The sequence below is a fragment of the Ixodes scapularis genome, unplaced genomic scaffold (assembly GCF_016920785.2).
Source record: "Ixodes scapularis isolate PalLabHiFi unplaced genomic scaffold, ASM1692078v2 PGA_scaffold7__128_contigs__length_106722199, whole genome shotgun sequence".
Classification (NCBI taxonomy): Eukaryota; Metazoa; Arthropoda; class Arachnida; order Ixodida; family Ixodidae; genus Ixodes; species Ixodes scapularis.
Window position 1 is genome coordinate 37,007,662 of NW_024609882.1, and position 9,097 is coordinate 37,016,758.

General features: G+C 44.2%; 2 non-coding genes across 2 annotated transcripts; both read left to right on the plus strand.

Moving 5' to 3' along the window:
- The first annotated feature begins 7,347 nt into the window (after positions 1-7,347).
- Positions 7,348-7,469, plus strand: Trnal-caa. The gene is made up of 2 exons: positions 7,348-7,385; positions 7,424-7,469. It is a non-coding gene; the product is annotated as a tRNA-Leu (tRNA).
- Positions 7,470-8,683: 1,214 nt separating this feature from the next.
- Positions 8,684-8,805, plus strand: Trnal-caa. Its single transcript has 2 exons — positions 8,684-8,721; positions 8,760-8,805. It is a non-coding gene; the product is annotated as a tRNA-Leu (tRNA).
- The last annotated feature ends 292 nt before the right edge of the window (positions 8,806-9,097 follow it).

A 9,097-nucleotide genomic window follows, 5' to 3' on the forward strand; every position in this document is an offset into this window, starting at 1 on the left:
TTTGCGTAGCCTGCGTGTGTGTGTGCCTTTCTCCTCCGTCATTCGTTCGCGCAGACTCTTAATGATTCTAAATCACTTTTAATGACTTAACGAGCACATCGAGGAAACCACTCCCACTGTCGGCTCGGCTTGCAACCAACGGACCTCGAGGTCGTGCTGACGCTCGTACCGTTTTCTCCGAAAACCTCCTCCGAACCAAGCAACATTGCCCGCCATGTCTTTTTTTTTTTTCTTTTTGCTTAATTATGTTTTGTTTTGTTTTTAATGTTTTTGTACGTGCGCGTGCGTGTACATTTGCCAGGAGCGTCGCTAGCGCCCCCTTTTACTTCGTGCGAGTTGTTCGGCACCTCCCACAATCCATCCAGTCGTTGTATACGAAGGAAGAAAGGAGAAGTTTCCGGAGGCCTCGTAAGACCCTTTCTCTCTCTCCCTCATACTTTTTAGTCGTCGCTAATTGCCGGGTTCGTGTATAAAAGCGCGAGTGAACGAATTCTTGCTTTCCGAGAGAGCAAAAGCCCGAAGCTGCGCAGCTTCGTACACACGATTTCAACGAACAAAAACAAACGAACAAACAAAAACGTCCTCGCTGCTCCACCTCTCACTGCCAAAAACACTATCATGCTGTATTTTTAATGCCGCCTTATTCGAAACTTCTTCCTTTCATTTTTTTTTTTTTTTAAGTACCGTTTCGCTTTGTTTTAGCAACATGAGATCCCTCAACCCTGCTCGCACTGCGTATATATACTGTGTTGTTGATGTTGCTGATGTCGGTGCTTTATTCAGAGCGTTTAATTGTGTATGTGTGTGTGTGTATGTGTGTGTGCTTGCGCGCGTGTGTTTGATTTGTGTGTGTGTTGCTTTATCCAGTGCTCTTTGTTTTAGATCCCGCCTGAGTTGTTTGTGTTTGTGTGTGTTTGTTTTGTATTTGTTCTTGCTTGGTTCTCTCGAATGCCAAGGTGGGTCCGACTTCCGTTCTCGGAGTCGGTAGCGGCGGTCGGCCCTCCCGCATTTGTATCGGGTTCCCTCGGGATAATTGATTAGCATCTCAGGTTATACAGGCATCGGGGCCGTACCGCTCTGTCTTCCCCCTGTTTTCGTTCATTCCCTCGCTCGCTAATTTGCTCTTTTCCTCTGCCCGTTCGGTCCCGTCATGCTCGCTCGATCGTTCGCTCGCTTTCTAATAAGCGGATCCCGTTTCGTTTTTCCGCCACGCCATTTTGGTTTTTCCCCAATATATCCTGTCTGCTTAAAAAAAAAAAAAAGTTTTCTTTTCTATTTTTATTTGTATTCGCTTTATTTTTGTTTGTTTGTTTCTGTCTTCTGCTTTTAAATTGGCCGATCATCTTTTTTTTGTTCTTCTTACTGGCCGCAGAATATTTCGTGGATCTCTCAACGGCTTTGCGTTAAACACCAGGCTCCGTTTGAAGTCGGAGCACAGCCGTACGCCCACCCTTCGATGGAGCCAATTTCATAGCACCAAAAGTGCTTCGTCATGGCGCTTGTCGTCCTCGTATGCGTGGTGTCACCGGCTAAGCCAGTCACGCACAGTAAATGCAACGTGACCCTGCGTTTTTTTCTTTTTTTGTTGTTGTTGTTTTGTAAAGTACGAAACGTTTTTTTAACGTTACCCCCAAACCCAAAATTTAGTCGGTCCGTACGTTTTTCGCAAAATTTAGAGAGAGAACCTGATATCGCGAGTCTTATACACGAATTCATTTTCTCGGCTAAATTTAGCGCGAAGGTTGATGTCACCGTGACGGATACACCGATTCAATTTCCCCGCTACATTGGGCGGGAAAGAAGTTGACGGCACGCGGCCTATATACGTGGACTCAATTTTCCCCAAGTTATATTTAGCGGGATGATTCGCGTCCTGTGGCCAAAAACATGGATTCAGATTCCCCTGTTCATTTAGCGGGAAAATTGACATCGCACGACCTACGCACCGATTCAGTTGCCCGCTAAATTTAGCGGGAAAATGCGCGTCTCGTCACCCGAACACCGATCCAGTTTTCCCGCTAAATTTAGCGGGGAAAATTAACGTCACGTGACCTTTACGACCGTTCAGTTTTCCCGCTAACTATAGCGGGGAAATATACGTCACCGAGGCGAGAGTTCCGGCTTACAGATCCCCAGGTGGCGGGTTCGAATCCCGGCCTAGGTGCGCGCAACCTGATGGAGGCTTCTAGCGGAGTAGGTGCCGTGCAACCGAGCTTTCGCTCTCACGTCAAAAGGTCCCCAGATGATCGAAACCAATTATCACTTCTTTGCTGGGGCGTGACGGACGCCTTTCGTTGGTTTGGCACGTAAATCTGACTATTGACTTTGTCACACCAATTTCTTTATGAATTCCCTATAACGTATGTCATGCATCATAAAACTTTACAAATAAAAGTCGCTGCCATTTCTTTTTATGAGCGTGTTTGGTTTAGTCGGCGTTAGCAAACGAACAAAAGCGACGAACGCCATGACGATGCACTTTTGGCGCTTTTTGATTGGCCCCAGTGGATCGTAGCGTTGGTGGTGCTCGGACTTGGTGTTAAACAAAATATAAATTTTCTTTTTCTTTTTTTTTCTTTTTTTTTTTTGTAATCCGTTTTAATTTTTAAATCTTTCACATCACATCGCTGCGGTGGAGCTGACCTCGGCCAGGCGCATGCGCGGACGCTTCACGCAAAAATCTGGTTTCTGCGCACGCGCAGTGCCCAGCGCACGAATCGTATCGTTATCGGATATCGTTACCGGAGCGCCAAAAACTAGAGAGTTTTAGTAATACGTATAGGAGCAAACGCAGACCCCATACGTTAACGTTAACGTTGCGTCCTCCACACTGCGCATGCGCCATACGTACGTACTGCGGCGAGCCTTGCGTACGTACGCTCGCTGTCGATTTTTGCGAACGTACGTAGCCAGCGGTCCCCTGCGTGCCATCTCGTTGCTCTCGTCGCGCACGGGAGAGCGCGAGACTAGTCCAGTTTGAAAAATGGCGGCGGTGAGGCGCATTGTACGCAAGGAGGTTAGAAGTACTAGGAGAGGGCACGTAGCAATATTGTGAAGCCCAGTCATAAAAAGTTTAAACGATGTTGTGGCCAACGTGACCGTAGATCTCTCTGGCGATTGGTGCGCGTGACATGTCACGTGTGAGATGGATGGTTGATTGTAGAAGGACTCCTTGCAGGCTTGCGCGCGCTCCGTCCGGTAGGTTTTATCAGATCGAAGGCTAGGCTGTGGTGTATTCTAGTACCCCATAGTAAGACGAAGGCTAGCTACGGCCACGTGATTTGGTCACGTTGGCGTGGTAAGTGAGGAGAGTAAGGAGGAAAATGAGAAAGAGGCGAGGCGTCAAGGGAGCATGGCTTGTGGAGGCTACGCGGCCGACGTCATGCCCTCTCCTACCCTTCTATCCTCCTTGATTGTACGGGTTCGCTTTACCATCGAAGATGACGTCAACCTCCTCGAAGAAGTCAACGCGACGATCCCTTTCGAGCACCCACAAAGATGGGTGTCGATAGCCAAGAACGTTGGCGACGCCTTCGAAAACAAAAAGGAAACACGCACTTCCGTAACAAAGCGAGGAGAATCGGGGCTTAGGATTGGCTTGACCGAATACCCGCCTTGGATTGTTTGAACCAGTTTACAGGAGCACATCTAGATGGCGCTGCAAGTCTTTACGTATGCGTTCTTCTTCCGCTGTACTAAAAGTGCGTATTCGACGCGCTCCGTAACGTTCCGTCGACGCAACGTTAACGCTAACGTAGGGGGTTTGCGTTTGCCCCTATACGTATTACTAAAACTCCCTACTATCCGCTAAAAATCCCCAATGCCGTCCTGAAAGAAATTAAGTTGCCTTGCTAGTAGTAAACAAATTTGTTACGTATATACGCGAGCCCAGGGATGGGCAAAGTACATGAAAATATGTATCGAAATACAAATACAAAATATTTCGTCAAAAACGCATTTAATTACAAATCTAATTACATTTCCAAAAAAGCATTTAAGTACAAGATACAAATACAACCAAATGTATTTGGTCTCCTCCAAATACTTTTCCAAATAATGTATTTGGAAAAGTATTTGGAGTATCCTCAAGATTTGCGTCAGCGACTTCAGGGCACCTGCAACGGGTTTGTCACAAAATCACAAAAAAATGTAATCAATTTGGACGTAATAGGTGAAAAAAGTACAGAGCTTCAAGCTGCTTTTTTGTCGATTACATTTTGGTATAGGCCAACAAAGAACCGAGACGACCAAGACGCGCAGCACTAGCTAGATAATTTTTTTTTTTGTTGCTACTCACACCAGTTACGAAAATCTAAACGACCTGTGCATTTAGAATGTTCCAGGCTAAAATATGGATGGAAATCAGGCAGGAAAGCATCACAAGTTGTCACAGGCACTTATTCAGCCAGTCGGCCTGTGAACGTCGATTTCGTCTCTATTCTTGCCCTGGACGAGCACCGTAATCACAAAGTCAGTAAACGCTTGTGCTTGATTGAGAGATACTGCATTCGGTGCAGAACATAGTTTTCTTCCTGCTCTGGACAGTGACAAAAAATTTGAGGGATGTATTTTCGCCCACAAAATTGTATTTAATTACAATTGTATTTGAAATACCTACGTTTTAGCATCTAAATACACACGTCAAATACATTACCCAATTTGTAATTAAATACAATTGCAAAATACACAAAGTATTTGAAATACGTATTTCAAATACTTGTATTTTAAATACATATCCCCCCCCCCCTCCCCCCCCGCCGCCGCCTATGCCAGGTCTTAAACTCCGACAGAAGATGCGGATGTGATTCCCGGGTCGTCGCTTTCCATCTACGTTATCACGCGAGCGCAGCGTGGAGGCCTGACGGATCTGCGTACAATCCGCCCGACCTTTCTGGGGGCCTGGCACGTTTCATTTTTGGTTCGTTTTCCTCGTGTTTAGTACGGGCCGGGTTCACGCAGTTTCTAGAATGTTTCGCGTCAGGCGTTCGTCACGGCTTTCAGTGGAGCCTAGCGTCCGCAGACGCCGAATGAAGGGCAGGCGTGACCTGACCGAAGCCGGAACGGACACCTTTTCTCCACACTCCCTCTCTCTCCCCTAAACGTACGTACACAAAGAATTCACCTTTTTGTCGCTCCGCCCATTCAAACACCGGCGTACAAAAACGCCCCCGCAAGAAGGGCGATGGGTTGCCGTATGCGCTAACGCAACGCTGCTTGGAGCACGTTGAGCGAAAGTTTGCGCTGCTGAACCAAGGTGTTATCGGTCTTCTGCGTATAGCGCGATACTGTCACGCGGTACTCTATCACCCCTCGATATGACTTGCGGAAAGTGTACCGTGCTCGTCATCATCATGTCACCTGACATCTATCACCCCTCGATATGACTTGCGGAAAGTGTACCGTGCTCGTCATCATCATGTGACCTGACATCTATCACCCCTCGATATGACTTGCGGAAAGTGTACCGTGCTTGTCTATTATCATGTGACCGGACCTCCGTATATATTGGATTGCTGAAATAAACTCGGGGCTTTTTTGGGCCTGTCCGTCCTGGCCTGCGGCTGGAAGTCTCCCGTTCATCCCGGTAGCAAACACGACAATCCTGGACTCGGTCCCTACCCCTGCTGTCTTAGGCCGGTGAGCTCACTAGCCGATCGGTATACGGAAACAATGAATAGTCCCGGTTCTGTCTCGCTTCGTGAAAATCCTTCGAGGCGAACAAAGGAGCTAGCTCACGGTAGGTATACCGACGGATTCACCATATACCAATGGTACCCAGCGACGCACACGAGAAAGACACCATGTTTGTTTTGCAGGGAACTAGAACACCAGCGGCGAACTTAATCCAAAATAAATCGAAAGAGCTAAAAAAGCTATGTGTATGGTTCATCCTGCCTGATATCATAATAACATTGTGAAATTAAAACTAATAATAATAATGTTTTTGATTGGTTCAGTTGATATTGATCGAGAAGCAATGTCCAATTGAAACGGAATGTGCAACGAGTCTGGATATCCAACGAGACGGAAGGTCCAACCGTGACTTAACATCCGTCGCGTCGAGACGGAATGTGCAGTTGAGACGGAATGTCAAACGAGTCATGAATGTCCAACACTCCTGAATATCCAACCAGCCCGAATATCTACTAGTCCATCTTCCGACTCGTTGAATATTCAGGCTCTGAATCCAGCGGCGGTACCAGACACCCATTGGGGCTGACTGGTATTCCATATCTGAACGAACACACAAAACAATTACCTCGCCTTCGCAAACAACCAGTCTTGTATACAGATTACTCGAAAGAGTAATCGATCACAATTATTACGACTGGTTTTGGTTAAAAAGCGTTAAATTAGATTACCCACTTGCTTGAAAATTAAAGTAATTGACCGTTATTGGGAAAAAGTAACCGTTACTTTTCTGATTACTTAAAATTTTAAAAACGACCGATTTTTCTTTTCTTGTGGTTTGAAAACGGGTTTTTCATACTGTCTATCATTGGGTTAGAATCGTTTACTTATAAAATGCTTGTCTTATATTAATTCAGCAATATTAATAAATTATCCTCTAGTTGGAAACTCGGTTCGAGGATTCCTTGGTTTGAAATTTGTACAGACAAGAGGTACCATTAAAAATGGGAGGAAAAAATAATAACATTTACAAGTAATTTTAGTAGTTTCGAAAGTAATTACTTTTTTATTACTTGTAATTTTAGTAGTTTCGAAAGTAATTACTTTTTATTACTTCCTAACAAATGTATTCAAATGATTACAAAACTACTTCAAAAAGTAATCGATTACAAGTAATTTGATTTCTTGTAATGTGTACCGTCAAAGGCTTTAAACATCAGAGGCCCGAAAAATTTCTAAACCTGCCGGAGCCGTCCAGAAACGCGACTCTAATCTAGTGTGCACAGAAGTTGCACTTCGAATTGCGAAGGTTTAAAACTTCGCGCCGTCGGTCGCAGCTGTTTATCGTAGACCACAGATGGCCACCGTGCCGCGCTCAAAGTACGGTGCCGGCAGCGGCGGCGACAATTTTCCAGGGAGATAAGCTGCCACGTCGTCGTTGAAGCTGCCCGAACAAACCGCTTAGTTTTCGAAACTCTGGATTTCCGAAAAAGACGAAGACAAACGCGAAGTTGAGTCTCATCTTACCATCCATGTACGGTTGTTTCGGTAATTAGTGTAACCAAAAATGTAATACCTTAAGCGCGAAATAATATTGACGGATAGGGTTCCGTGGATCTGCAGAAAATTTCCTGGCTTGAAACCACGATGCGACAGAACAAATGAAGGCACCGAAGAAAAGTGGAAGGATCAGGATGGTCGACTTAGTTCCCAGTTGTCAGGATGGCCGAGTGGTCTAAGGCGCCAGACTCAAGGTAGCTACGTGCCTTGCCCTGATATCAGGGTTTGGGATTTCTGGTCCACGAATGTGGGCGTGGGTTCGAATCCCACTTCTGACAAAAGTTTTGTTTTACATGTTTTTTTATCTTCAAATTTTTACAGCTTGTTTGCGATTTTAGTAGGAATAAACTCATGAATTTTAACACCGTTTGATGCTTCTTGATATTATCAAATATAACTCAAGGATTTTAGATGGCTCTGGAACTTAGTTGAACGGTTTCCTTTTTCCAGTTAATTTACCATGAAGTTTATTCCTCCAACTAATGCTTCCTTTCTGTCTTTTTTTTTTTGTTTGTTTGTTTATTTTTACGTCATCAGGGAGAAGGGAGGAGGAAGGGGGGAGGGTATAGAAATATGTTGAGCCGAAAAGTGAAGCCACCGATTAACTCGAGACTGATTGGCTGAGTTTGGGGATGACGTCACACCTCCTAAACTGACGCCGATTGGCTGGTTCAGGTTCTGCCACTTGCTAAAGCTAGTTCATATTTCCATCTTGATCATATTTCCAGCAAGTTCCTTTACCAGCAAGTTCCTTTTACCAGCAACTTTATTTTACCCGCAAGTTTATTTTTCCAGCTAGTTCATTCCCTTAACAAATTCATTCTTGAAGTAAGCTAACTTTTCAAGCAAGTTCACTTTTCTATCTAGTTTATTTCCCCATCTAGTTCACATTTCCAGCTAGTTCATTTTGCTAGCTAGTTCATTCTTCTAACAAGTTCATTTTTCGAGCAAGGTAACTTTTCCAGGAAGTTTATTTTTACAGCTATAGTTCATTTTCCCAGCTAGTTCATTTTTCCAGCTAGTTAGTTTTTCCATTTAGTCCATATTTCCAGAAAGTTCATTTTTCCATCTAGTTCATTTTTCCATCTAATTCATTTTTCCAGCTAGTTCATTTTTCCAGCTAGTTCGTATTTCCAGCATGTTCATTTTTCCATCTAGTTCATTTTTCCAGCTAGTTCATGTTTCCACCTAGTTCACTTTTCCGACTAGGCTTCCTGAAATTCTTCCAACACTCCCGGAAAGAGTAACTATACACGATGTTTCAAACCTCCAGACAATTTTGGTAAGCTTAACTTGAATAAAACTTGTTTGCGGGGTTTCATTTATTTTCCCTTGACCAGAAAATGCCTTTACTTTGGAACTATTTATGCCAGGCACGTGGAAATGGCCCAGAACGGTTGTACATTTTTTATGGGAGGAAGGAGCACTCGAAAAAAGAATAGAGAGTGGATGTGAGTGAGGAGTACATTAAAACGAGCCCATTTTTCCAGTTGTCAGGATGGCCGAGTGGTCTAAGGCGCCAGACTCAAGGTAGCTTCGTGCCTTGCCCTGATGTCAGGGTTTGGGATTTCTGGTCCACGAATGTGGGCGTGGGTTCGAATCCCACTTCTGACACTATTTTTTTCCTTTTAAATTTTTATGTATGTGGGTTTTAATAACACTTCTGACAATATTTTGTTTTCTCTTGAAAAAAAAATCTTACTTGTGGGCTCAAATTCCACTTCTGACAATATTTTTTTTTTTCTCATAGGAAAAAATATTTTACACGTAGGTGCAAATCCCACTTTTGAGAGTATATATTTTTTTTCTCTTAGAAAAATATCTTCTACGTGGGTTCGAACCAGACATGTACAAGTTACTCAAAAACAGTAATTAAGTTAAGTTACTGAGTATTGGCCTCAAAAGT